The 25,087-nt window shown below is 45.0% G+C and overlaps 1 long non-coding RNA gene across 2 annotated transcripts in view; it reads left to right on the top strand.

Annotated features, from left to right (window-relative positions):
* LOC120386352 overlaps positions 1-18,585 on the top strand; it is a 32,490-nt gene extending 13,905 nt beyond the window's left edge. Inside the window, exon 3 of one of the 2 annotated variants that reach the window (XR_005589674.1) lies at positions 18,318-18,585. This is a non-coding gene — a long non-coding RNA (uncharacterized LOC120386352). Of the gene's footprint in view, positions 1-16,817; positions 17,228-18,317 lie in introns of those variants that run through there. The other variant, XR_005589673.1, reaches the window with a different exon arrangement.
* The last annotated feature ends 6,502 nt before the right edge of the window (positions 18,586-25,087 follow it).

Raw genomic sequence — 25,087 nt, 5'->3', positions numbered from 1 at the left:
CTGCTAGGTGCTTATCTGAACCCAAACCATAAAGTTCATACATGCCTACCAATTACAGGGTTGGTGACACCTGGCAACTGGGGGCGGGGAGGTTTCTGAATCTGGAGGAACACCAAGTAGCATGGGGGGCAGTTAAGAGCGGAGGAGGAGATGACTGTGGTGGTGGATCTTGTTGGCAATCTCCAAGGACATGCTAGAGTTCGCAGGAGTGGGGAAGAGCTCCCCACTAGTCCTACCCCAGTAGGCAGAGCAGGCCCTGTGCAGTCACAGAAGAGCCTCAGGGCAGTGGAACCAATGGGGTTACACTGTATTTTAAGAAGGGTGGGATTGCAGGGAGACGGCTCCAAGGTTCCTCATCCTCAGCACAGCTCTGCAGGGGCTCCCTGGCTGGGTAGTGGATCTGGCAGGGGGTGGGGTGGGGCTGGGGTAATATTGGTACCTCTCCAGGTTTTCCTAGATTGGTCCCTTTTTTGGAGGCAGCTGTCCTGGGAAATCTGTCAGTACACACTGCTAACCATTCAGTTTGATGGGCTCGGGATCATCTGGATGTGCTGGTTTTCGGTACCTCAGAAGTGGTAGCCCTATGCTGGCATCCCCATGGCTCTGCATACCCACTGACTGAACCCTTCTGCCTGGAGAGAGTGGGCGGCAGCTGCTTGGCTGACTGCAGCCCTGAGGCCACACTACATGCAACAAGGCAACTCCTTTGCTGCGCCTTGGTCAGGAGCAAGACCCCTGCACCTTACCTGCTGCACGGCGCCCATATGTACAGCCTGTTTACCCAGGTTGTGCTTAGTTGGCCTTAGTGCTTAGTAAATAGTGTGAAAATCCCAATTTGGTAACATGTTCCATTAGGTGTCTCTATAACACCACAACGTAACTGTACCACAGCTGGTGTGTGCTTTGTGTTAGGCCCCCAGAGGCTTCTTGGAACAGGATTGCCCTAAAGAGTAAGGCATGAGCCCTGTGTTAAATGCCCATGGAAGCACTTACTTGTTACATGTGTGTAACCATCACTTTGTTTAGCTACAGAACTGAGCCAAGAACCCATTAAATGGGAACAATTTTCATTGTGTTTTCACTTTGATTGCTTTACTTATGACTGACTCTTGTAGTGCATTCAGTGGGCCCAAATCCTGCTGCCATTAAAGTCAAAGGCACACGGTGCATTGAATAGGAACCAGCTTGCGCCCAACGTTAGCTACAGAGACTTCTGTGACAGGAGTCTGGTAAACAATGAAGCCTATATTCATTTGCAATGATTTGTTCTACACTCTCTAGCACTTCCCTACCTCTCACGAGAGTGTTGTGAGGCATAACTAATGGCCAGCACTTTGAGATCCTCACACACAAAGATGTGCTAGGATTAAATTATGAAAGTGAAACATTGTTACAACTTCTGCAATTAAAATTTAGTTTATGTCATGCTTTGGTGTCAGGAAGACTAAATCAATTCAGGGGTACGCATACCCCCAGCGGTATGCAGAGGTCTTCCAGGGGGTACATCAGCTCATGTAGAGATTTGCCTAGTTTTACAACAGGCTACGTAGAAAGCCCTAGCGAAGTCAGTACGAACTAAAATTTCATACAGAAAATGACTTGTTTATACGGCTCTATTTATTATACACTGAAATGTAAGTACAATATTTATATTCCAACTGATTTATTTAATAATTGTACGGTAAAAGTGAGTCAGCCATTTTTCAGTAATAGTGTGCTTGTGACACTTTTGTATTTTTGTGTCTGATTTTGTAAGCACGTAAGTTTTTACGTGAGGTGAAACTTGGGGGGATGCAAGGCAAATCAGACTCCTGAAAGGGGGACAGTCGTCTGGAAAGGCCGAGAGCCACGGGACGGGAAGAGCACCAGAGCTCCACTGAGGATGAACTGCCTGTGTTAGAAGCGGAGGGTTAGGGTTAAGAAGCAGGACTGGGGGCCTCTTTTTGATGTTTTTCATGCCAGCAGTCAGGCTGTATACAGAGACATCATTAATTTCCATAGGAAAGGACCTCCTTTGCCTGCCCCTGTTGTGTCTGATCTGGGAGAGTAAGTGAAGGGAAGTGGAGAATTTCTCCCCAGTATCAATCCATTGCCGGCTGTTACATGGTGAAGGGAGAACTTACAGCACACAGGCTCTTGGTCTTAAAGTGAGCTTGCTCTGTGCAGACGTTAGCATGTTTATGTGGTCAGCCGTGCCTCCAGCCACGTATCATGTAGGAATGGGGATGTTTAAGCAGGAGAGTATAAATACTTCTCAGCTGCTGGGGATCGTTCTGCTGAACATCCATGGGATAAGGAAGAGTATGGTGTAGTGCAGGGGTTCTCAAACTGGGGGGTCGGGACTCTTCAGGGGGTCGCAAGGTAATTACATGGGGGGGTCGTGAGCTATCAGCCTGCATCCCAAACCCTGATTTGCTGCCAGCATTTATAATGGTGTTAAATATATTTTAAAGTGTTTTTAATTTCTGGGGGGGGGGGGCTCGAACTCAGAGGCTTGCTATGTGAAAGGGGTCACCAGTAGAAAAGTTTGAGACCCACTGGAGTAGTGGCTAAAGCATGAGACTGAGAGCCAAGACTCCTAGGTCCTAGTTCACTTTGTGCAGTTTGGGTGAGTCATGGCCACTCTGCCTCAGTTTGCCCCTTGGTGAAATGGGCATAATGTCTGTTACAGAGTGAGATTGTGGAAAATGAGTTTCTGTTCATGAAGCAGTTTGAAATCCTCAGATTAAAGGGTTTACAGAAGCGTGAAATAGGATTGTAGTATTCATCCCTAGCTCTTATGTAGCACTTTTTTATTAGTAGATCTGACGGTGCTTTACAAAGGAGGTCAGTATCATCTCCATTTTACAGATGGGGAAACTGAGGCACAGAGGTCACCCAGCAGCAGAGCTGGGGATAGAACCCAGGTCTCCTGAATATCAGTTCAGTGCACCATCCACTAGGCCACACTGCTGTATGGGTACATTCACTCTGTGAGACTGTAAATTGGGATATTCAAACCAGCTGAGACTTAAAAATAATAATAATAAAAAAAAATCAAACCAAGCTGAAATCAAGTATTTGGGGAGATATATCAGAACTTTTTAGCTTTAAAAATGAGACCAACAAATGTGCCCATATTTCTCTACTGCCTGGTTTTGGCCAGAACTGGATGGAACCCTACTGGAAACAAGGGGGCAGATTCTGTCAGGTGCTGAGTATCTCAGTTCAGGGCAACTGCACCTGAGTTTTCCCTCAGTGGTCCCTGGGGGCACATCCACTCTCAGGTTTCTGGCTCCCCAGCCATTGCCTTTCTTGGGTGGAGATCTATGTCTCGCTCCTGTCTGACTGGGGTATTTCCAGGCTGCACCGTTCTCTGCCTTCACTGTGTTATTCCCAGCAGAGCCAGGCTGCCCAAGCACACCTGCTTGCCGTCTCTTTGGAGACGGCGAACTATGCGATTGCTCCAGTTATAAGTTACCCACGTAGCACATCTTATCCAAGCCTATTTTATTCTTAAGGTAAAAGCACTGCAGAGAAAACAAAGGACCTGCCTGCATACTAATAAGCTTACCAGAGAACTCCCCAATCTTAACATGGGCTCTGGCAGGAGCAATCCATCAACACCCTGTCCATGGGCTTTCCTTTATGCTTCCAAGTTCAGCACAGCTTCAGCTCAGAACGAGCCCCTGGCCCTGGACTGAGGCCCTGTCTTTCCAACCCTGCTCTAAGGACTGAGGCCCGTCATAGACTAGCAGTTCCGTCCATTTCCTGGATCAGGAAGAAGGCCCTGAGCCAACTTAAAAGGAGGCTGTTTATCCAAATGCTCCCACATTTCTCTACTTCTTGGCTTTGGCCGGAACTGGATGGAACCGTATTGATAACAAGAGACCAGAGATGTGGCTCCTGGTTACCAATAGGCTGATCTGAGAGGGATCAGGTGCTAAGATCTGCTGAGGGGTAGGTAGCTGTCAATAAACCAGTTTTGGCGGCCCAGTTTTCAAGCTTCTGCAGCCCTGTTCCCTAGCCCCAAACTGTTTTATATGATGCCTCCACTAGTGTAGAGTCTGAGCACTTCACAGTCCTTGGTTATGCTCACCACACCCTTGTGAAGCAGAGCTATTTCCCCCCTCTTAAACACTGGGCGCTTAGACACAGATTTTTTTAAAGGTACTTAGGAGTCTATAGACGCAGGTAGGATTTTCAAGGATACCCGTGCAGGGTAGGCACCTGTACTCCCATTGACCTTTGAAAATCTGGCCCTAAGTGACTTGTCTAAGGTTTCACAGGAAGCCTGTGCCCGTGCAAAGATTGCATCTGAGTCTCCCGCCAGCACCCTAACCACTGAGCCATCCTTCCCCTCTGCCTCTTCAAGGGCTGCTCTCAGTTAGACGCTATTCTAGGGCCCTTAAGGGCCCACATGGCTGTTATGGATTGGCAGGGCAGAGCTGCTCTCCATCCAGCTCCCGACATGTCCCTCCGCACCCGCCACAGCAAGAGGAGAGAGCTCTGTTGAGAGAGGAACCATCTCCTTTGGCTTAGTGCCCACAGCACACGGGCTGGAGCCGAGGTGGAGAATCTGACCTGTGATGAGAAGAGAGCTCCATTGTGAGGGCATGGGTCTGCATTTGTTCCTGTTTTATGCAAACTAATTTGCACTTCCCTGCTCCTTCCTAGTCTGCAATCATAGAATCCCTGGCTGTGATAAGGTCAGTGCTTGGACTGGCCGCCATCGAGGAAAGCCCAGGGTGCTGAGGGAAGCTGTATTATTGAGGCAGCAGGTGGCGCTCTTCTCTCTGGGTGGGGCTAGAACTGGTGGCTTTAGCCTAGTGTAGTTTTAGGAGTTCATAGTTTAGGAGATGCCGTTGTCTTGATTTGATGTTGCACAGCAGTTCTTACCATTGCATTTCTGATGCTAAATCAGCCTTGATGTCTCAGCCAAATTCCGGTCAAGATTATTATATTTTTGTCCGCTTAAATTTCCCCAGCGATTTCAATTGGATAGTGAATTCTTCACTTCCTGCCAAAGCTTTGGGCAGCATTTTTGTGCTGTGTCTATCAAGCTGATGCATTCCACCCCAGAGGTGGGTTGCATTTCATTGGTCCCAGAAGTGATAACTGATTTGCAATGAAATTTTTCTATAAAAATCTGAGATAGTATTAATACTGAGCTATAAAAACTCATTAAACAGATTGGGTCTGCCTTTCTAGCTGCCTTCAGCAAAGAAAAATTTCTTCCTTTACAAGTGCTGTGTCTAGAAATCATCCCAGGCAGTTCTAGATAAGAAAAATAGTAGGTATGTCTTAAATATTTCTGTTCCTTCAATGTTCATAAATCTGTTGGTTTAAAACTGTCAACAGGATAGAGAAAATGTGAGCTAGAGACATGGTTATCACAAGTAAAGGAATTTCCTCAAATGTGAGAGCAGGACAGTAAATACCGGCAAGGAGGTGTGTGTGTAGGGGGGTGATGGGGGAAATCCCCACATGAAGTGTTGTAAATCTGTGTGAAACTGATGCAAAGACATCGAAGTCAATAGGCATCTTTCCAGTGAATTCAAGAGGACTTTGGGTCGGGTCCTATGTGAGGTGAGGCTGGTCAGGAAATTATATTTTCCCTTCACTTCAGAATATTGCAGGTTTTTGTGGAGAAACTTTGTCAGGTTTTTGTGGGGCCAACCAGATCAAAAAAGGTGCCACTTTTGGTTATCTAAACCCATCAACTTTTCAGTTGAGGTTTTGTTTTAATGAAAATCTCCAACACTCTTGATAGAAATGTGAAATATATATATATATATATAAAATATATACACACTTTTTTTTTTTTTTAAACAAAAATTCCTCTTAGGTCCAAAAGCGATTTTTTCCATCAAAAAATGTTTCCAGAGAACTGTTGATCAGCTCCATTATGAAGCTACAAAATCATAAGGGAAAGGCATCAATATCCGGGCAATGTTACTATCACAAGACTTCTCCATGTGAATAATGGCTGTAATGTGGCTTTGCCACAAGCTCCGAGGAATAGGCAGAATGTAATTTTGCTGCCTCAGGAGCATACCAGAAACTAGATTGAGTCAATCACAGTCTGGTTCCTGTTTTGTTCTGTGTCCCTCCCCTCCCACCCCGGCTCTCAGGAAGAAAGAATCTGTGCCAGCCCTACACCATGTGCAGATTGCTTCTCATTATGGGCTGGCTGAGCTGTGCTTCTGGCCAACATTATGCCCATACCCAGCCCCTGCCTGGCCACTCCCATCTGCACAGGTGTGGAAACAGCAACTCCACAAGCTCCTCCACCCCAACACGGTACTGCACAGGGGCAGAGCAAGGATCGCAATCCGGCCCTAGGCAGTTTAACATTTATATTCAACCCTGCCGGCTGCTTGGCACCTTTTGAAAATCAGATCCAGGATTCTCCAAATTGAGCACTCAAAACCGGTGGCCACTTTTGAAAATGCTTGTCTTAGTCCCTTTGCTGTCAGCCCCAGCAGCAAGACAAGCTCTGCGTGGGCCAGGGAGACTGAACTGTCATTCTGTCAGGGCTGATCTGCCTCTATTCGGGGGATAAACAGATGGCTTAAGTTCCCAGGGCTGCCAGGCCAGTCCTAAATTCATCAAACATGTTCAAACAAACATTTTTACAATAGAAAAAGAAAGAAGAATCAGATAGTGTGGTGGGTCAAATTCCTTCCTGGCATGGATCAGTGGCATTGGATGAGGGATTAATGTGGTGCTCTATTTAAAAATTATTCCTCAATGAGCCCCATCCCTCTTCTTCCCTATTACCCAATTCTGCCTGAAGCTGCCATCCTGCATAGTACAGTATTCCCACTGATGCCCAGCTCCTCCCCTCCATTTCCCGCGATACCCTGACCATGTGCAGCCGGAGCTGCACGGCTGCCTTTCATGGGTAAGAAGTCACTTGCTAATATAAGAATGTTTACATTCAAATATAAGTGCTATTACACCAGCCTATATAATAGTCCTCTCTGTATATGTTTTCAAGTACTTAGAGCTGTTTTTTTTTTTAAAGCCATTATGCTCATGTGATTTTCCTCAAAGCCTTTTGGAGAGATTTTGTTTTGACAGGAGGGCATTAAGGGGGTGAAACTGATAGCATAAGTACCACTTACAGACTTTGATCAGCTTGAGTCATAATTCTCCTGGAGAAAGTCTTGTATATATTAGTGGAGGAAATTAATTTTATTGCCGCTGAGGTTTTTTCCTGGTAAAGTGCTGGGACTTCTTTCCCCCCCCCCCCCCGTAAGCTCTTATGTGCAGAGCTGAAGCACAGCTAAACTGTCAGCCTATTCCAGTTCGAACCCAGCCTCTCCACTCTGAGAGCGGCATCTGCAAATAGCTTGGTGCAGCTCCATGCTGGATTTCAGACTTGGCAAGAATGGTTTGCAATGCAGGATATTTGCAACCAGCTTTTTCCGTCCCCCTGATTAAGTAAATGAACCAGGGATGAGCTGCAGCAAAATTATGCATAGTTTGAGGGTTCTCCCTGAGTTCCTGAAGATAAGCAGGTAATGGGAGCCAGCAGATAGCTAACAAGTTTCAGGCAGGGTGCTTTATTCCCAGGCTAAATGGCTTGCAAAAAAGCTACATGAGAATGGGCCAAGTATTGCATCATCAATCATATTTCAACACCAGGGCACAGTGTATGTGATAAACTCTGCCTTCCTCCCACCCAAGACACTAAGGAGGGAGAAACAAACTTCAGTTGTGCCATAGACTTTTGGGTGAATAGATCTCGTCTCTCAACTCGCCATAAATCATGTAGCTCATGCACTGTACGCTCTTTGCCTGTCTGGCACAAAGAAAATGGTTGGGATTTGTTTGCCAAATGTTGCATTTGGCATAGAATTGTATGGCTCTTCTTAAAGACCGGCATAAGTGGTAATTTCGCTGACTACGAACGACTTTGCTTATGCCAAATCTGAGTCAGGATGCAAATTACAAAAGAAGAAAACAGCTTTCTATTTTTTATTAGGTGCTAAATACAGTCTATGTGTTGTCCTATCAAAGTGGATGTTGAGAGTGACAACCCAGCTAATGGAAGCCAATATAAAAACGCTGCAACATCAGATCTTTCATAGGCTGAATATCAGCTGGTCAAAAAACAAAACAGAAACATTGAGATCTTCTTTAAACGGTTTGGACAGAACAGGACACCATTACCTAGCATCTTCTGGTAACCATTAGTGGCTGTCACATACACCATAGCACTAGTTATCAGCAGGGAGGGACCTAGTGCTCCACAGTTGGCAACTACCGGTAATTAATACTCTTCCATGAAAATCCCAGGGCTTCAGAACCACAGCTCTGTTCCCCACTCCCCCCCGGTCTCTTGTTAACCACTCTGGCCTCTTCCTCAACTGAAGAAAAGGCCAATCTACATTTAAACTAGATGTCCACTGCTGATCCCAAGATGCTCATTATAGCACATAAAATCATAGAATATCAGGGTTGGAAGGGACCTCAGGAGGTCATCTAGTCCAGCCCCTGCTCAAAGTAGGACCAATCCCCAACTAAATCATCCCAGCCAGGGCTTTGTCAAGCCGGGCCTTAAGAACCTCTAAGGAAGGAGGCAAGGCATTTAGTTGCTATCTTTACATATAGGAAAGAGATTGCCCGTGATGGTGAAATGAAAATGCTGGAACACAAGACAAAACATTGTTCTTTGGTTACAGCTGAATTTGCACAAGAAGTCTGGAAACCTGGTATTTAGGGGTATTTCAAGATTTTCAGAAACATGGCTAGACTTCGGTTAATTAGCATCCTAACTCGACTTGTGTCAGGGCTGGAACAATTGGGGGCTCTTTACGGAATATTTATGGAAAGAATATGGGAGTCCTTTCTATTGTGAATACAAATACATCCAGACTTCACAATTAACAGCAATATGCTAATGCCATTTTCACATTTGAAGCTCCCACCCAAATCTGAATTTACAACTTCCACCTAAGTAGCCAACCAGTCAAGCAGAGTGATCTTGCCAGGGAGATATTAAGCTGAGGAAGATGGCTTTGACGGTACAGCTCCCCAGGCATGGTGCTACATCATAGGCTATGGATTTGAAAAGAATATCCCCCTTTCCTCAGACCTTTCTCCTTGCCATGCCAAAATCCAAATAAAATAGAACAAGAAAGTGTCTGAGCCAAGCAGAAAACTTTAGTTGAAACAGCATTTTCAGATGGAAGAATTGTTTCAATGAAAGTGTGTTGTGTTTTTTTAATGAAACTGTATCTATAAATGTAGGTGAGAGAAAAATGGGAAAACTTAAAAAGTTAAAATGTCCCACAAAGTGGAATGAAAACTGTCCTGATTTTTGTCTCTGAAATCTACTTTATTTTTAATATAATAAGGGTCAAGGTCAAGACAAAACATTTTGAATTCATCAAAGTGTTTTCACTTTTATTTCATTTAGTGAAAATTTTCAAAAATTAGGCATCGTTTCAATCCAGTTTTTTCAAACCCGGAGTTTTTCTTGGAACAGAATCTGTTTTCTGGCCTGTTCTCACAGGTGGGCCTCTATCCCAGCACTGCCCACCACCATGATGTTAATCTGACCTCCTTTTGTTGTTCTAGCACTCCAGTGTTCTTTGTAGTTTAGAATTTGTTATTCCCTGAATGATCAGGTACAGGAAAAATTCTTTCCTCTTCCTCCTCCAAACTTGAGCCAGCCTGCTTCCTCCAAAAGAGAGTGTGCTGAATGCTCAGCTGGAGTCCAGCAAATGTGAAATGTTTATCCCAGAGATTACTAGTTATCTCTATACTTTCAACCTCTCTCCAGGGTTCAGCACTAACTCTTGGATTTACTGAAAAGAAGCAACTCCCAGAGCCATCTACCAGTAACAAGCAGTGGGTGAACCACTGGCTCTATCATTCTGCTCTTCTCTCTCATCTTCTCCTTCCTTGCTGATCATTCCTCTACAATTCAGGGATCTCTTTTAAGTGGCGAGAATATATTTGTGCGTCAAAAAAAAACAACCAAAAAACCCAGCACAGGTCTCGAGCTTTCATCTCATCACCCTTGCAGTCAGCCACTCAAATGCAATCTTCTTCAGATGCACCTTAACCTTTTTGCAACACTCTCCATAGAAGAGGCCATGGGAATTAGTGCCATGGGGGCAATGCAGGTATTATTGAGCAATAACAGCAGTCTATCTCCCTGGTCAATGCAAAACAATTCCCTTCCTTTCTTCAAGTATCTGACGGGTGGAAACTTCTACAAGGTTATCATTTAACCCCACCTCAATTTATCAAACTTTTGGACTTAATTCCGATGGATTAGAGTTGGGTGGGGAAATAGCTTTCCTGTCCCATGAGAATTTTTCAAGATTTTTTAAAAATCTTTTGACCCAAACTGGGACCCAAAAGTCAATTCTAAACTCTTGCAAACTGAGGATCTAACTTTTTTTTTTATTATTTGGTCAATTGAAACATCTAGTTTCAATAACTTCAAAACCATGTTTCAATGTTCATCTTTAATTTTTTTGTACCTTAAATTAACTTACATTTCTAAATGAAAAGTCGGAATACCTTGACTTAGGGAAAAAGTTGGAAGGGAATGTTTTGACAATTTTAAAACTTTTTTTCCAAATGGGAAACTCGAGAAAACGAATCTTTTCGTCACAACCAAAAGTGTGTGGGAATCAGCATTTTCTGAGAAAAATGTTTTTGTCAAATCTCCCGACTAGCTCTATTGCATAGGAGCAAACATGAGACCAAGTTCTTCTAAAGAATGGGGTGCCTTGTTTCTAATATGTACCTCTCAATGTCACTGGATGGCACTGCAGCACACTTATGTGTTGATTTAGGGGAATGTGACTTTTGCCAAGGCTTATAGTTACATTTGTAGCATAAAAGTTCCGTGCTAAGCTATGGTGATTTGGATTTTAGTTGTTTCTCTGTCTCTATTTTAAAAGTCTTTAAAACTGATACATAACTATATGAGGGGCTTTTCTGTCCTATTTAAGGGTGAAAACCACAGCATTAACAGAAAAGAGGGCTGGAAAAAGATTTTATTAGTGGTTCCCCAGTATCATCCCTTAGGTACCTGTTCACTTGCACACAGATGGAATGAAGCATTCGGGATTTGGGTACAGGAGGATTCTAGAACTGCAAGGTTCAGGATCTTGATGAATTGGCAAACTGGAAATCCTAGACAGGTTGAGACTGTAACAGGAAGTGAAGAGACCCCGGAGAAGCAGGGAATTGCAGCAGCATGGGCTGTACTTATTACGCTGAATTAAACAACTCTTTTTTTCCTCTGACACTTGAATTGTTGGAACTGTACATGTGTGAATCTCAGCATGAATCCTAGTATATTCCAAGGTAAAATGTCTTGATCTAGGGCTCTGACTTTAAATCAATATTCAACATTTCCCTCTTACTAAAGTTGTACTTCAAGGGGCAATGTTTCTGGTGAACCTTTTTTCACTAGTGAAGGATCTGTGTGTACTGCAGAACTAGAAGAACTCAGGCTTTACCGCCTCTTTTCTGAGATCATCCTTCTTTCGAGTTTGACACCTGGAAATGCTACTATTTTAGCCCAGTGGTGGCACCATATTAGAAATGCTGCAAGGAAATGGACCTACTGGAGAATGAAATGTCAGGTATTATAAGCTAAATATTTATACAGAGATGATTGAAATATTTTGAATTTTGACTGACATTTTGAAATTGAGAAATTTGAATTTTGTGAGAGAGAGAGGTCAAAATAACCTACCTTGATACCTTTCTAGCTATATACACTATGACATGAAGAAATTACTGAGTGGCTAGGCCCAACTTGGGAAGCAAAGTAAACCATTTACCCAGGCTCAAGCTGAGAGTCCCTCTGAAGAGGAGTCTTGGGAACTTGAGGCAAACTCTGCTTGCAAGAAAATTTGCTATTTCTACATTTAAAAATCTGAGTACATGTGAATAAAAGGCCTCATTTGCTACTGCATAGTTAAGGGGGATGCAACTGTCAATACAGTCGCATGGATGTAAAAGTGTAGTGCTGCAATGGATCAACCCTTAACACTAATTCAGCACATAAGAGAATAAGTGAGATACCTACACGGTTGGCTCAATTCTGCTCCCACTGGAGATCCAGCACCCAACTCTGAATGGTTTCCAAAGGAGCTGGAGCAGATGCAGTGTGAAATGCATTCTAGTTCTCTCTCTATGCAGTGGGCTTCCAACTCTATTAGGAATTACAATCCCAGTTTTGTTTTAGTGAATTTTTCCAGGAGCGGGAGGGAGGACCATCTTTGTTCACCGTTTTATTCAGTCTCTCACAGTGGTGTCTTGTGGCTCCTAGGTATTACTGCAATGCTACTAAAATAACTAAAGATAAAAACAAATTTTCCTTGGCTGGAATGAGTTTGGGCTAAAAAGACTCAAACTGCTGAACATAGACAATAAAGACAAGTTGGAGAACATGTTGGCTATCTAATGTATCGGCACAATGTGTCAAGCTTTCTAGATCTTGTTTCCCGCTAGCAAATGGCTCCCTTTTCACCATGCCGTCATACCTCAACCTGGCTCTGCACACCTGGGAGCAAGTAGATAGATGAGTCTTTAGGCTCATTCAAGCTTGGTTGATCTTGAGGTTCTAGGTGCTATTGTAGCTGAAAGTGGGAGCAGGAGCTGAGACCTATTTCTGTTTCTGCTACAAACATCTTATGCAACCTTCTATAGATCACTGAGGTCCAGAATTTTAAAGGGATTTTGGCTCCTAAGTGACTAAATCATATGCTCCTAAATCAGTTAGGCATCACAATGTCTGAATATCTTATAAAATCTGGGCCTTAGGCTAAAAGTTTTAAACCTGGGTGCCTAAAGTTAGGTCCCTTAAGCCACATGTACGTAATAAAGGTGCCTATATTACCATAGTGGCAAGGAGCCCTAATCAGGGACCAAGACTCCATTGTGCTAGGTCCTCTACAAACACAAAGATGGTCACTGCCCCCAAGGAGTTTACAGTCTCAGGAAGAGAGACAAGAGGTGGAATCAGGCACAGGGGGAGCACAAGGAAACAAGGAGTATGCCTACACTGCGATAAAAAATCCACCACAGCAAGTCTCATGGCCCAGGTCAATTGACTTGGGCTCCCAAGGTTTGGGCTGTGGGGCTAAAAATAAGTGTATGCCCTTGAGTTGGAGCCCAAGCTCTGAGACCCACCCCTCTCTCAGGGTGCCATGGTCCAGGTTCCAGCCCAAACCCCAACATCTACGCATTTTTAGCCCCACAAGCCCAAATCAGCTGAGCCTGGCCAGCTTTCCATTGCAGCCAGCCTTCGAAAGAAGACGCTGATTGCAGCTGCCTACATCGCTTTCTGCCAGTTTGTCATGGTTGTAGCCTTGCACAGATCAAACCACAGCAGTAATCTCTTCATGAGCTTCTGCAACAAGCTACTTCATATAAAACATTCTGTGCTCAGTACGTGTGTGTTGGGATGGAGTGCGACCCCACTTCCAAGGACCTGGTGTTTCACAAGTTCTAGTGGCTGCTGTCCTGTGGTGCTCAGAGGTGGGGGCGGCTGCTGGACCTTCCCTGCCCACCTGGAACTCAGCTGCGTGGGGCAGGAGAAAGCACTTTAGATAAGAGAGGCAAAGAGAGCTTCAGTACGTTTGATGTTGCCAGTCCCAGATCTCGCTGAGTCCCTTTGGAACAGACCTCAGTGCAGAGATCAAAAACTTTTCCACCTTTCCGTTCAGACGACAATACTTTCCTGATGTGGCTGTCACTGCACATGTCAGATCATCATGTGGGCTCCCCTTTGCCCTCCTCCAGGGAAGCCGTTACCCAACTATGCCAGAGCCTCTGACATGGCGGCAAGTGACCCTTGGCAATCCGCAGAAATTCAGGCTGACAATTTATTGATAACATCAAGTGACACTTTAGTGCCTCCGAGGACCTGGTCTCTCCTGGCTCAGAGCGACAAGCAGCAGGGAGGAAGGGGATGTTGTCTGAGGTCCCGTCTGGCCTCACACTTTCCTTCTGCCACTTTCAGGTTCCTTCATTTAGCAAGATCAATATCTTCCAGTCGCACTGGTCCTCCCTTCCCTTGTCAGCCTTGCTGACAAACAAGGCATTAGTTTCCTCAGCAAGTCACTCGCATCTCTGAGTATTAACCAGGTGCTCTGCTGACAGGGTGGGAGGGTGGAGAAGCCCCAGGCTGTTGTTACAAAGTAGCCTTTCAGCATACACTTCCGCTGCTGGGGACTGCATAATAGAGAGGGGAGGAATGGAGCTGAAAGTGTTTGTTTGGTTTGGTTTTTAATATCCAAAGGGCCAGATCTTCTGCTGGTGTAATTCAGTGTAGCTCCCTGGAGATGAGTGGAGCTATGCTGACATACATCTCCTGAGGATCAGTCCCTCAGTACTTTTTGAAATACATCTATACTAATGCAAAATTCTCAGGCCCAAAATTGTTGCAACATTAAAGCTGCAATGGTCGGGCTATGTCAAAGCAAAAGTCGAATGTCAGGGCCTGATCCCGCAATGCTGCCGTGCATCCTGTGAGGTCAATGACCCGGTGCAAAGGGCCTGAAAAATACACCAGTCAGAATGTAGCATTTCAAACTGTTTTTGCGCTGGTGTCAATGACCAGTGCAAGGCAGTGGAGAATCAGGCCCAGGCCATTAACTATCTCACCTTTCTTGTACGTTCGCTAACTCTGTGATGACATGCATCTTTCTCAGACAGTAATAAAACCTCGTAGAGCACTGCTCATCTATAGCTCTCAAAGCACCTTACAAAGGAGGTCATTATCCCCATTTTACATATAGGGAAACTGAGGTACAAAGAGGGGAAGCCACTTGCCCAAGGTCACCCAGCAGCCCGAGCTGGCAATAGAACCAGTGTTCAGTCTACTGCTCTGTTCATTAGGCCATGCTGCCTGTAACAGAATATCATACCGTTTATTCTATAGATTTAGGACATGGTCTACACATAGGTTTTGTTCCAATATAACTATCTGTCAAGGGTGTAATTTGAGAGGGATGGGGTTAGAAGACTTGTACTGGAACAACTCCAACTGTAGATGCAGTTCTAGCAGTACAAAGGTGCCTTGTTCTAGGTTAGCTTAAATATTTCCATATGGGGATAGTTATACCAGTGTAAACACTTTGATACTGATATAACTGCATCCACACTAGGGCACCGAACCACTTTGAGCAGCATAATTTTTGTGTGTAGACAAGATCTTACTCCACTCATTTGCTTTTTCCACTCACTCTCCTGGACTGGACTACTTGTGGAGTAAGATATCCCTGCTCATGCTGCAAGGTATCGATTTTCACTCCTTAGATACAGAGCCACCAAACATCACTTGCTAATACACAGTTTAAAGATGATAGTCCAGCTGGTCAGCTGCTGTAGGCTGGCCTAGCTCCGGGGGTTTCAGTGGAGCTGTGTCAGTTTACACCAGCTGAGGATCTGGCCCAATATTGTCAAGCAGCTGCAGTATTGCCAACCCCACCTCTTCAAAGAGCAGGAGTCCGAGGGCACGCCCCCAGCCCCCCACAGCACGAGATTGGCTTAAAGCTAAGATTTCAGTGAATAAAATGTGGGGTTCTCTTTGCTTGCTGGTTCCTGAGTCTGGGGGGGAGGGGTGTGTGTGGATTTTTTCAGGCTATTCTCTGCCACCATGAGGTCTAGCAACCTGCTTTCTTAAAATGACAGTGGACAGAAGGTGGAAGGGAGTAGAATGGTGTGAGATGGTCTTGAAAGACTTAATTCCTCATTCTTTAAAGCTCCATGAATTAAAGTTCACTTAGCTTCCTACGGGCCTTAAGCAGGGAAAAGAGGTACCCAAACCCTTGTATAGAGAAGAGGATGGCCCAATGGTTACAGCACCAGCATAGAACTTGGGGTCAAGTTCCTGCTCTACCCCAGACTTTCTGTGGGACCTTGGCCAAGTGACTTGGACCCAGATCCTCAAAGGTATTTAGACATCTAATTCCCACTGATTTCAATGGGAGTTAGGTGCCAAAATACCTTTGGGTATGTGGGCCCATCTGGGCCTCAGGTCTTCCTCCGTAAAATGGAGATGGCAGCTCTTTCCTCCCTTCCATGGTGTTGGGGGATAAATACATCAAAGACTGGGAAATGCTCAGATACTATGGTGGTGGGGGGCCGTATATGTGCCTCTAGTCTTTACTGCAGTGACTGCATTCAGTCTGCTATTACTCTTGTCTTTATAATACCTGCAAGGGGCACTATAACCACCCCCAAATGCTCTGCCTGCTTCGTCCTATGGCTCAGCTGTCCCAACGAGAAATTTTTACCTGAGTAAAATCCCAGGGCTCCAAGGGCCTACAAGAATCTGATCTAGCCACATGCACTTAGCACTCTATACGAGGAGAATGAGAGGTCATTGTAGGTCATGGATGCAATTCTGCTGTGTGGAGCTCTGCATTTCCACATACAGAGTCGGAGGGCATGGCTCTCCTGGGGGCTAGCATGCTGTGAAGAAAGGGGCATATCCTGTCTGCCCTCAGCCTGAGCACACGACTCCTACAACTGGTGTGAGGCACTGTCAGGTCAGTCAATCTTTGCTGCCTAGAATTCCCTTCACCCTGCCATGACACGCACACACATCTCCACCTCTTTTACTCGCCTCTGTACCTCCCAGGCAGCTCTAAAGGCCTGGTGTCATTGGTGAGGCTTCTCTGGCAATGGAACAGCTGGACTCCATCAATCTCCTTCTTGAAGTGGCTGGGAGGGTCACTCCCATGGCATTCCCTCCCCAGCAGGGGCCCAGCACTTCAAAAGCAGCAGGGGGCTGCTATATATTTTATAATGAACATTCGATTCAGTTAAAACTTCTGTTCATTTAGGGGCAGCCCTAGTCAAGCACTAAGACATGGCAGCCGGTGCGTTGGTGAGCAATTACAGCACGCCTCAAGCAGTGTGCCGCACGATCTGGAAGCACAAGGGATTTGAAGCACCTTGCAAACACAAGAGTTGCCCTGAATGACTGTTCGGGGAGTGGGTCTTGCTGGTTTCACAACATGGAATTTGCAAAGAGACACCAGGCAAAAAGCGAGGAGGTCCTGTGGATTAACGGGGGTGGTGATGGGGGCCTGACATTGTTTGCGGCCAACTGAAGAGCTCCGTTTGCATCTGGCATTCTAAACCTATTTCATAATTCACATTAAGGGCTAACGATTGCTTCCATCCAATGAGCTGCAGAGACCAATATGTTGCCCATTGATTTCCTATCACCTGCTCTCTCTGCAGAGAGAGAAACACTGTTCCGCATTGATCCAACCAGTTGTTTCCATAATGGTCACTTTGTCATATGAAGCTTGAATAAGAAATATCATGGGCCTCTTTTTTGGAAGCACAGAGCTCCCACAACTCCAGCTGTAGGTAATGGCAGCTGTTTCTTTGCTCAGCCTTTCTGAAAACCAGGCCTCACTTTAACATCAGCACAAGTGTGGGCTGCAGTTCGTTTCATTTCTCTCTGCTCTGCGTAGTCTTGTGAGTGAAGCCTCCGGAAGGCACAAGTGATGATGGCCTTGCCACTTAAATGGGACTGTTGAAATCAATGGCAAGGATCCCACTGACATCAGTGGTGCAGGATCAACCCCGAGTGTGATCCTGCTCTGGACAATGACTCTGAGTTCTGGCTGTTTGAGAAACACCACCCCACTCTTTATGCTCCTTCCCAGCTGTTGAGATCAGCTGGGATGTTCTTGTTAGCAGTACCCACATCTAATTGCTGGTGGTCTCAGTGAGGAACAGGGCCCTCAGCATGGTAATTTGCTTCCCTTTTCATCTTGTGCCTGATTCTTTGAAAGATCGAGCACTTTAGGCCCTGATCCTGCCACTGGCTCTGCTTAGGCAGACCTCTGCATCAGCACAGAACCTCCCTTGTGTCAGTGGGACTCCATGTGGATGCTAGGGTTGGCCTGGGCAGAGCCACTGGCTGGATAAGGCTTTGGACTGCAATTTCTTTGAGCAGGGACCATGCCTTCCTCCACCTGCAGAACCCTGCACTAGAGCTGGGTGCAGACGGGCAAGTTTCAGGTTTAGAAATTTGATTTCATTCTGATTTGGAGCGGATGTCCCTGGGAACCCAGGCTGCAGAGGAACTGTGAATCTGGGAGCCAGGGCTCAAGGGCTCTCAGTTCCATATCCGCCGGCCTGGTGAGCTGCCAAGGAGCCGGACGGGTGAGCTGTCAGGAAGCCAGGCTTGATTCGGTTGGAAACCTGCTTGGTTTCCGGTGGAATTTTGTGGAAATCCACACAATCCTGAGGATTGTTGTGATTGTGGTGAATGAGCAAATGCCAATGAAAATTGTTTCACTGATTTTTTTTTTCTTTCCAACCAGCTCAGCCCAGCATATTGTGGTCCCTACCAGAAACAAATGAATACAAACCATAGCAACTTGCATAGGAACATATCCTGGTCAGCACAGGAAGAATGGAATCAGCTCTAATGTGTTGCTCTGAACTATCCATCGTATCCTCAGTGCTAATTTTGTTTCCATTAATATTTAAATGAGATATGAACCAAGAGCTGTCAGTTCAGCTGTAACATCAGTAATTATTTCCTGTTGTTCTGCATGATTTCAGCATCCTCTGGAACTCTACAAAACTCTTCCCCCACCCCCATGTAATAATTAACCTTTGCTATTTCATATCTGCCACTTTATTATGAGCCAGATCAGAGAGAAAGAATGGTCCAGTGGTGAGAGCATTAACCTAGGACTGGGGAGACCTGGATTCAATTCCCTGCTCTGCTACAGACTTCCTCTTTGACCTTGGGCAAGTCACTTAGCCTTCTCTGTGCCTTGGTTCCCCATCTGGGGCCAATAGTACTTCTTTACCTCATGCGGGTGTTGTGAGGGTAAATACATTAAAGATTGTGAAGTGCTTTGAGATCTACTGATGAAAAACACTAAGACAATGGCTCTCCACTTTTCCAGACAACTTTATCCTTTTCAGGAGTCTGATTTGTCTTGCATACCCCCAAGTTTCACCTCACTTAAAAACTACTTGCTTACAAAATCAGACATAAAAATACAGAAGTGTCCCAGCACATTATTATGGAAAAAGGGCAGACTTTCTCATTTTTACCATATAATTATAAAATGAATCAACTGGAATATAAATATTGTGCCTACATTTCAGTGTATAGTATATAGAGGAGTATAAACAAGTCATTGTTTGAAATTTTAATTTGTGCTGACTTCGCTAGTGCTTTTTCTGTAGCCTGTGGTAAAATTAGGCAAATATCTAGATGAGTTGATGTACCCATTGGAAGACCTCTGTGCACCCCCTGGAGGACATGTACCCCTGGTTGAGAACCACTGATCTAAGAGATGAGCACTCAGAGGAGTGCTAGAGCCAGCTAAAGGCGGGGCGGGGGTGGGGGAGTAGCAAAAGGATGTCCTTTGGGTCTCCCAGCTCTGGGCCTCTCCACATTAATCTGGTCCCTTAATACAAAGATGCAAGATAGAGCTTGCATCCTGTGCCAGATGTCAAATACCCCTTGGGGCTGATATGGCAGATGGGGATCGCTGATGTGAAAAGGAGTCTCAGATATGCTCCCTTCCTCAGTCACAGCTTCTACTCTGGCAGTAGGTTTTGGGGTGAGGGTGACGTAGATATTGCTCTGCTATCTCATCTGAGGTTCTTCCTATGCACAATATACTTTCTGGGTGCTGGATTTGCTTTGATGGAGCAGTGCAAGGCCTGCAGCACACAGCCCAGGACCAGGGCTAGCATTTCAAACAGTAATGCGAGCTGGATACTGGAGCTGGGCAGGAACTGGATTTTCTGTTTCATGGGAAATTCTGAAATATTGGCTTTTTTTTTTCCTATTCCAAGATGGAACAAAAAACAAAAATTGAAATTTACCATTAAACCAAAACTAACAAAATTTTCTGGGGAATGGCGGTTAGTTTCAGGTCCATTACAAGGTTTTGTTTTGATAAAATCGAAATGTTTCATTCCAATTTTGACTGTTTTATACACAAAGCAATGAATATTGAAATTTCATTTAAAAAAAATTAAAAATTCCTTTCTGAAAATGTTGAAATGGGGCATTTCAACATTATCAAAATGCTTCATTTCATTTTTGTTTCTGAAATGAAATTTTGGTTTCAAAACATTTTGATTTTGATGAAAATGTAAATTTTGTTGAAAAACCATTTTAATGAAAAAATTCTGACCAACTCTACTTGATATAAAAGTCTTCAGATAGGCCTGTTAGTCAAATGTTATGGAATTAAATGAGTTTTAAAAAAAATCTTCAACTTGCTGTGGCATAGAGCATTATCACTTATTTTACACCTGTCAGACAGTTTGTAATTCACTGAACCTATCTTACTGCTTTTAAAATACCATCTCCCAGAAGAGCTGTTTCAAGGACCAAAGATTCCTGTTGTGAATACTTCATTATCTATTTATAGATCTACATTTTATAATCCATTGCAAAGAGTTACAAAGCCATAATGTATAATCTCACAAGAATTTCATTTTGCTGTCTATGTGACAACAGTTTTTCACCTCCATTTCCTAAAGAGGGAAAAAACAGACAATTGTTTGTTTAATGTTTATGAAGTGCTTTGAAAGGTGTAAGAAGCTATGTATGGGCAAGGTCACCTGCAAGGAGTATGATTTTGCAGGTCTGTTTATTGCAAGAATTCACAGGTTCATAGATTTTTATGGGGAAAAGGAACCAATATGATCATCTAGCCTGACATCCTACATAACTCAGGCCATAGATTTCACCTAGTGATTCCTGCGCATGTGGTCCAATAACTTGTGGTCTTTTAGTAAGACATCTAATTCAGTGGAATCGCTGCTCCCCTTTTTTGTCAGTGAATTTGACTGCAGGTGTTAAGTACTAACATGTAAACAGTGTGGGCTGAACCACTGAGCTGGAATGGGGGCATGATAGGGAGTCTAGCCTGAGCTCATCCAGAGGCTGGCAAAGATGAAAGACTAGTTATTTGCCCCTGTATGCAGGGATTTGCAGTGATAATAAGTCTGGGCCTGCTGTGGGGCAGGGCTGCCCAGAGGATTCCGGGGGCCCGGGGTCTTCGGCGGCGGCGGGTCCTTCCGTTCCGGGACCCGCCGCCGAAGTGCCCCGAAGACCCGCGGCGGGCCCCTGTGGCGGGGACCCCCCCCGCCGCCAAATTACCACCAAAGCCGGACCCGCCACCGAAGTGCAGCCCGGTCTTCGGCGGTAATTCGGCGGAGGGGGGCCCCCGCCGCGGGTCTTCGGGGCACTTCGGCGGCGGGTTCCGGAAGGGAAGGGCCCCCCCGCCGCCGAATTACCGCCGAAGACCGAGCTGAACTTCGGCGGCAGGTCCCGCTCCGTCTTCGGAGGTAATTTGCCAGCGGGGGGTCCTTCCTGCGCCCGGCCCTGCAAGAGTTTTCCGGGCTCCCCGGAGCGAGTGAAGGACCCCGCTCCAGGGGCCCCGAAAAACTCTGGTGGGGGCCCCTGTGGGGCTCGGGGCCTGGGGCAAATTGCCCCTCTTGCCCCCCCCCTCTGGGCGGCCCTGCTGTGGGGCATAATTAACTTTCATGTAGTATAAGAGGGGAGCATCTGAGGGGAGTTTGAAGCTAAATCTGGCAAAGAGAAGGTGAAAGAAGAAGAGTCTCTGTGAAGAGGGCTGGAGCATTTGATTGAAATGGGCCATACTTCAGACCTTTGCTTTGGTCTGGGGTGAAGCCACCCAAGGCTTACGCAGTATCTTGCCTTTAACTGAGGGAAGCCCTGTCAGATCCGTATCTGATGCCCAGATGCACAGGGCTTTTCTTTGTGTTGACTTTGTTCTGTTACAAGAAAGCCCAGTCCAAATATTTGTTTATAATCACTGAGGTGTTCAGAATCCTTCTCTGCTCTGATTGGCCTTTCACACCAATCTACAGGAAGAGTGTGGATTACAGGAAAATGCAGAATCACACAAATTCTCTTTAGCTGCAAAATTCCCAGATTAGGAAGAGCCATTTAGAGATCGCCTGGGCTCCTTCACTTTTGTGTATGCTGTATCCTTTGAACTCCCACCAACTCAGTTCTTGTGGAATGAGACTTATTTCCCCATCACACGCATGTGCACCTCGGGGGAAATACAGGCCCCAATGAAGCCAATGGCACAGCTCCCACAGACTTCAGTGGGCCCAGGATTTCAGCGCTTACTTTGAATCTACTACAAAACAAAGCCATGTATCCTGCTCCCACTGAAATCATGGGAGTTTTGCTGCATCATCCAAATAGCAGAATGAATCCTAATAAATGTATGATAGCAACATTTCAGATGACCAGGCTTCACTTGTCATATTCTTGACCTACTGTTAACCATTGGCCCATTCAGTGGCATCAGGCATGTTTTTACTCTATTATAGGTGGTGCTGGAAAAAATAGTATGTGATCATGTAGTTAAACATTATAAAGCATACACACAGTAGGCTGAATTAAGGTTGCATGGGCAGTTTTAAATCTGACACTTCCTAATTTTTGAGTGCTTGACTTTGCAAGCTTAATAATGTTCTTCTAACATACGGTAGTTTTTGTGTGTGTTTGATTTATTTTTATATAATACGTACACACACACACACACACACACACACACACACACACACACACCCCTACCTTGCCCATACCGAATTAAATTTTACAAGATTCCCTTAAACAGAATCCACAGCAACATGGGGTACTATTATTCTCTGCACTACAGTGCTATAAATCCTACTTCTGAATCCATTAACTCGTTCAATAGTTGGAGAGACATACAAACACTATGTCACACGCTTGGCTGCAGTACATGTTTATTTAGGATATTTCATTTTCCATCAGCAGTATTATCTCAATCACAGTCTCATTCAGCAACCTCATCTATTCATTCTAGTGTCTGTATTTTCCCTCTACCTTCAAGCATACATCCACATTTAAGTTAAACTCATCTGAGGCACCCGTCATCATCATTATTATTTATTTAAGCCCCAAGGTGACATAGGCAAAGGCATGGTCTTTCATTCCCTTTATATGTCAGTAAGCCTGTTAGCAGACTTAACAACCAACGTTTAACACCTTACACAAATTTAGTAATGCTACTTTGCACACCTGGTTTAGTGTCTCTTAGTTTTGATCCATCAGCTTCTCTAACAGGTGATTCATGATCAGGGCTCAGTACTCCCATTCATCGATTGGGAGTCAGAAAGAACGTCCTAGGACATTCCATTTGGAGTGTCAGGGTTACTTCAGTATCACTCCCTGTCACTTCCCTAGGTTGCGTAGGCAACCTTAATTCTAGCATTTCCTACCTTTTGAATGCTTAAGCTTGCAACCATAATAATTTTTGTCACTTTTTCTGTGTTGTCCCATGAAACAAAGGCACTTATTGTGAGGGCTCTATGGACCATACTCAACCTCTGCCTACTCGGAGTGGCACTCTGTCCCCCTCTAGTGGTGGCTAGAGTTATGGGTCCTCAGGTGACTAATGAGGCAAATCCTTGAACCACAAGTTCTGTTGCAATGAGGGCAGACGTTTTCAATCTCAGCAGGAGGCTGTTGATCATGACTAGAAGCCAGTCTCTCCTTCCTTCGACGCCTCTTGTCCTCTTCAGCTTGTCAGCGAGCAAGTTCAAAATGCAAGGGACCATCATGTACATGATCGTCAAGTGGAATAGACACCATTAGACAGCATAACAAATATTCACATCCCATGCATCTAGCTAGCGGAAAGGAGAAGAATGAAATGGATAGTGTAATGTTTGGTGCGTAATCATCAATCAAGTTTATTTGGGGGAGGGAAACACAGTGCATTTACTAACTGTACAAGCACACAACTTGGGCTGAGTCTGCTCAGGCTTCTGAAAACAAGTTCACAATGGACATGCTCAGAGGCTTCAAACTGCTATTAGCATAGCCACACCCAACCATTGCATCCTCTTATTACCACAGTCACTCCATACAGGCAGCTTGATACCTATCCTTAACGTCTCACTTTGTTTAGCTGCCTTAATTTCTTTAAGATGACACTTCTAATGTTGAAATAATGCAACACTGGGCTGGGTCAGTTAGTTTTGAAATACTTTTTCAAAGTCACTCTCAATTAGCCTGTGGGTATCTGGCAGCTTTTTGAGGATACAGGCACTCTAATGTGATTAATTCCAGCCTGACTATGTTGTGGCTTTGGCTAGGGGCTACTTGGACTAGGCAACCCTGGTAGTGCTGGCATCTGTAGTTCTGCAGTAGGACATATTTGAGAGGGAAATGCCTATAATGATTCTCTGAGACCCATATTTGTTCCTTGGAGAATCAAGTTTCTCCCTTTTTTTCCTCCTGTGTAAGTAGGTGTCTGGGATGCCTCAGGTGTGGCCAGTAGATCTCAGTAGTTTGCTTATTTTCAAAGGAGCTCAAAGGAATTAGGCATTATAAATCCATTGGGATTTGGGTGCCTAATTCCATCCTCCATTTGTAAGTTTATTGCATTTATATTGTGGTACGTGCCAGTTGGGGCCTCATGAAAGGTGGGGCTCCCTGTGTGTTTGGATCTGTACAAACATAGCCCTGAGTCCTGTAATAACGTGTGTGTATATGGTTAACTTTGTGCCCCTGACTGATGGTAAGAATGCTCATAAGCCTGAGTAGGACTGGAGCTATATTTGCTCCCAGCCCCAAAGGGTTTATAGTCTAAAGAGAATAAATAACACTTTGCCAGACACCATGAGAAATGTTACTGCCGGGAGACTAACCTTTATACTATATCCCTCTTCACACCACACTGCTGAGTCTACATTAGGTATTACCACCAGATCTGCTCTGGGACTCAAACCTATAGCTTCTGGCCTGGAGAAGAGAAGGCCACCACCTACCACCCATCACCCCTGTGGCTATGTGGTCTATAGAGGCAACATTATCCATTCCAAATGTTGGTCAGGTGGTCTGCATGTGCACTTGAGCCTCCGTACGTTTTACTTTCTACCCCGCCCCCCTGTATGCTTTGGCAGTATGCTGCCCGACCAGGATAGACTAGACAGAGCTAGCTGACCTCTAACCCCTGAGGAGCAGTAATGGATTGGAATATTGATCCCAGCACTTGTCACGCTGAATTGAGGTGCCATTGTTAAATCCCTAACCTTTAGC

The sequence above is a fragment of the Mauremys reevesii genome, linkage group 18 (assembly GCF_016161935.1).
Source record: "Mauremys reevesii isolate NIE-2019 linkage group 18, ASM1616193v1, whole genome shotgun sequence".
NCBI classification, from domain to species: domain Eukaryota; kingdom Metazoa; phylum Chordata; order Testudines; family Geoemydidae; genus Mauremys; species Mauremys reevesii.
Note: the sequence above shows the minus strand (reverse complement) of the source record. Positions and strands in the feature narration are given on the sequence as shown.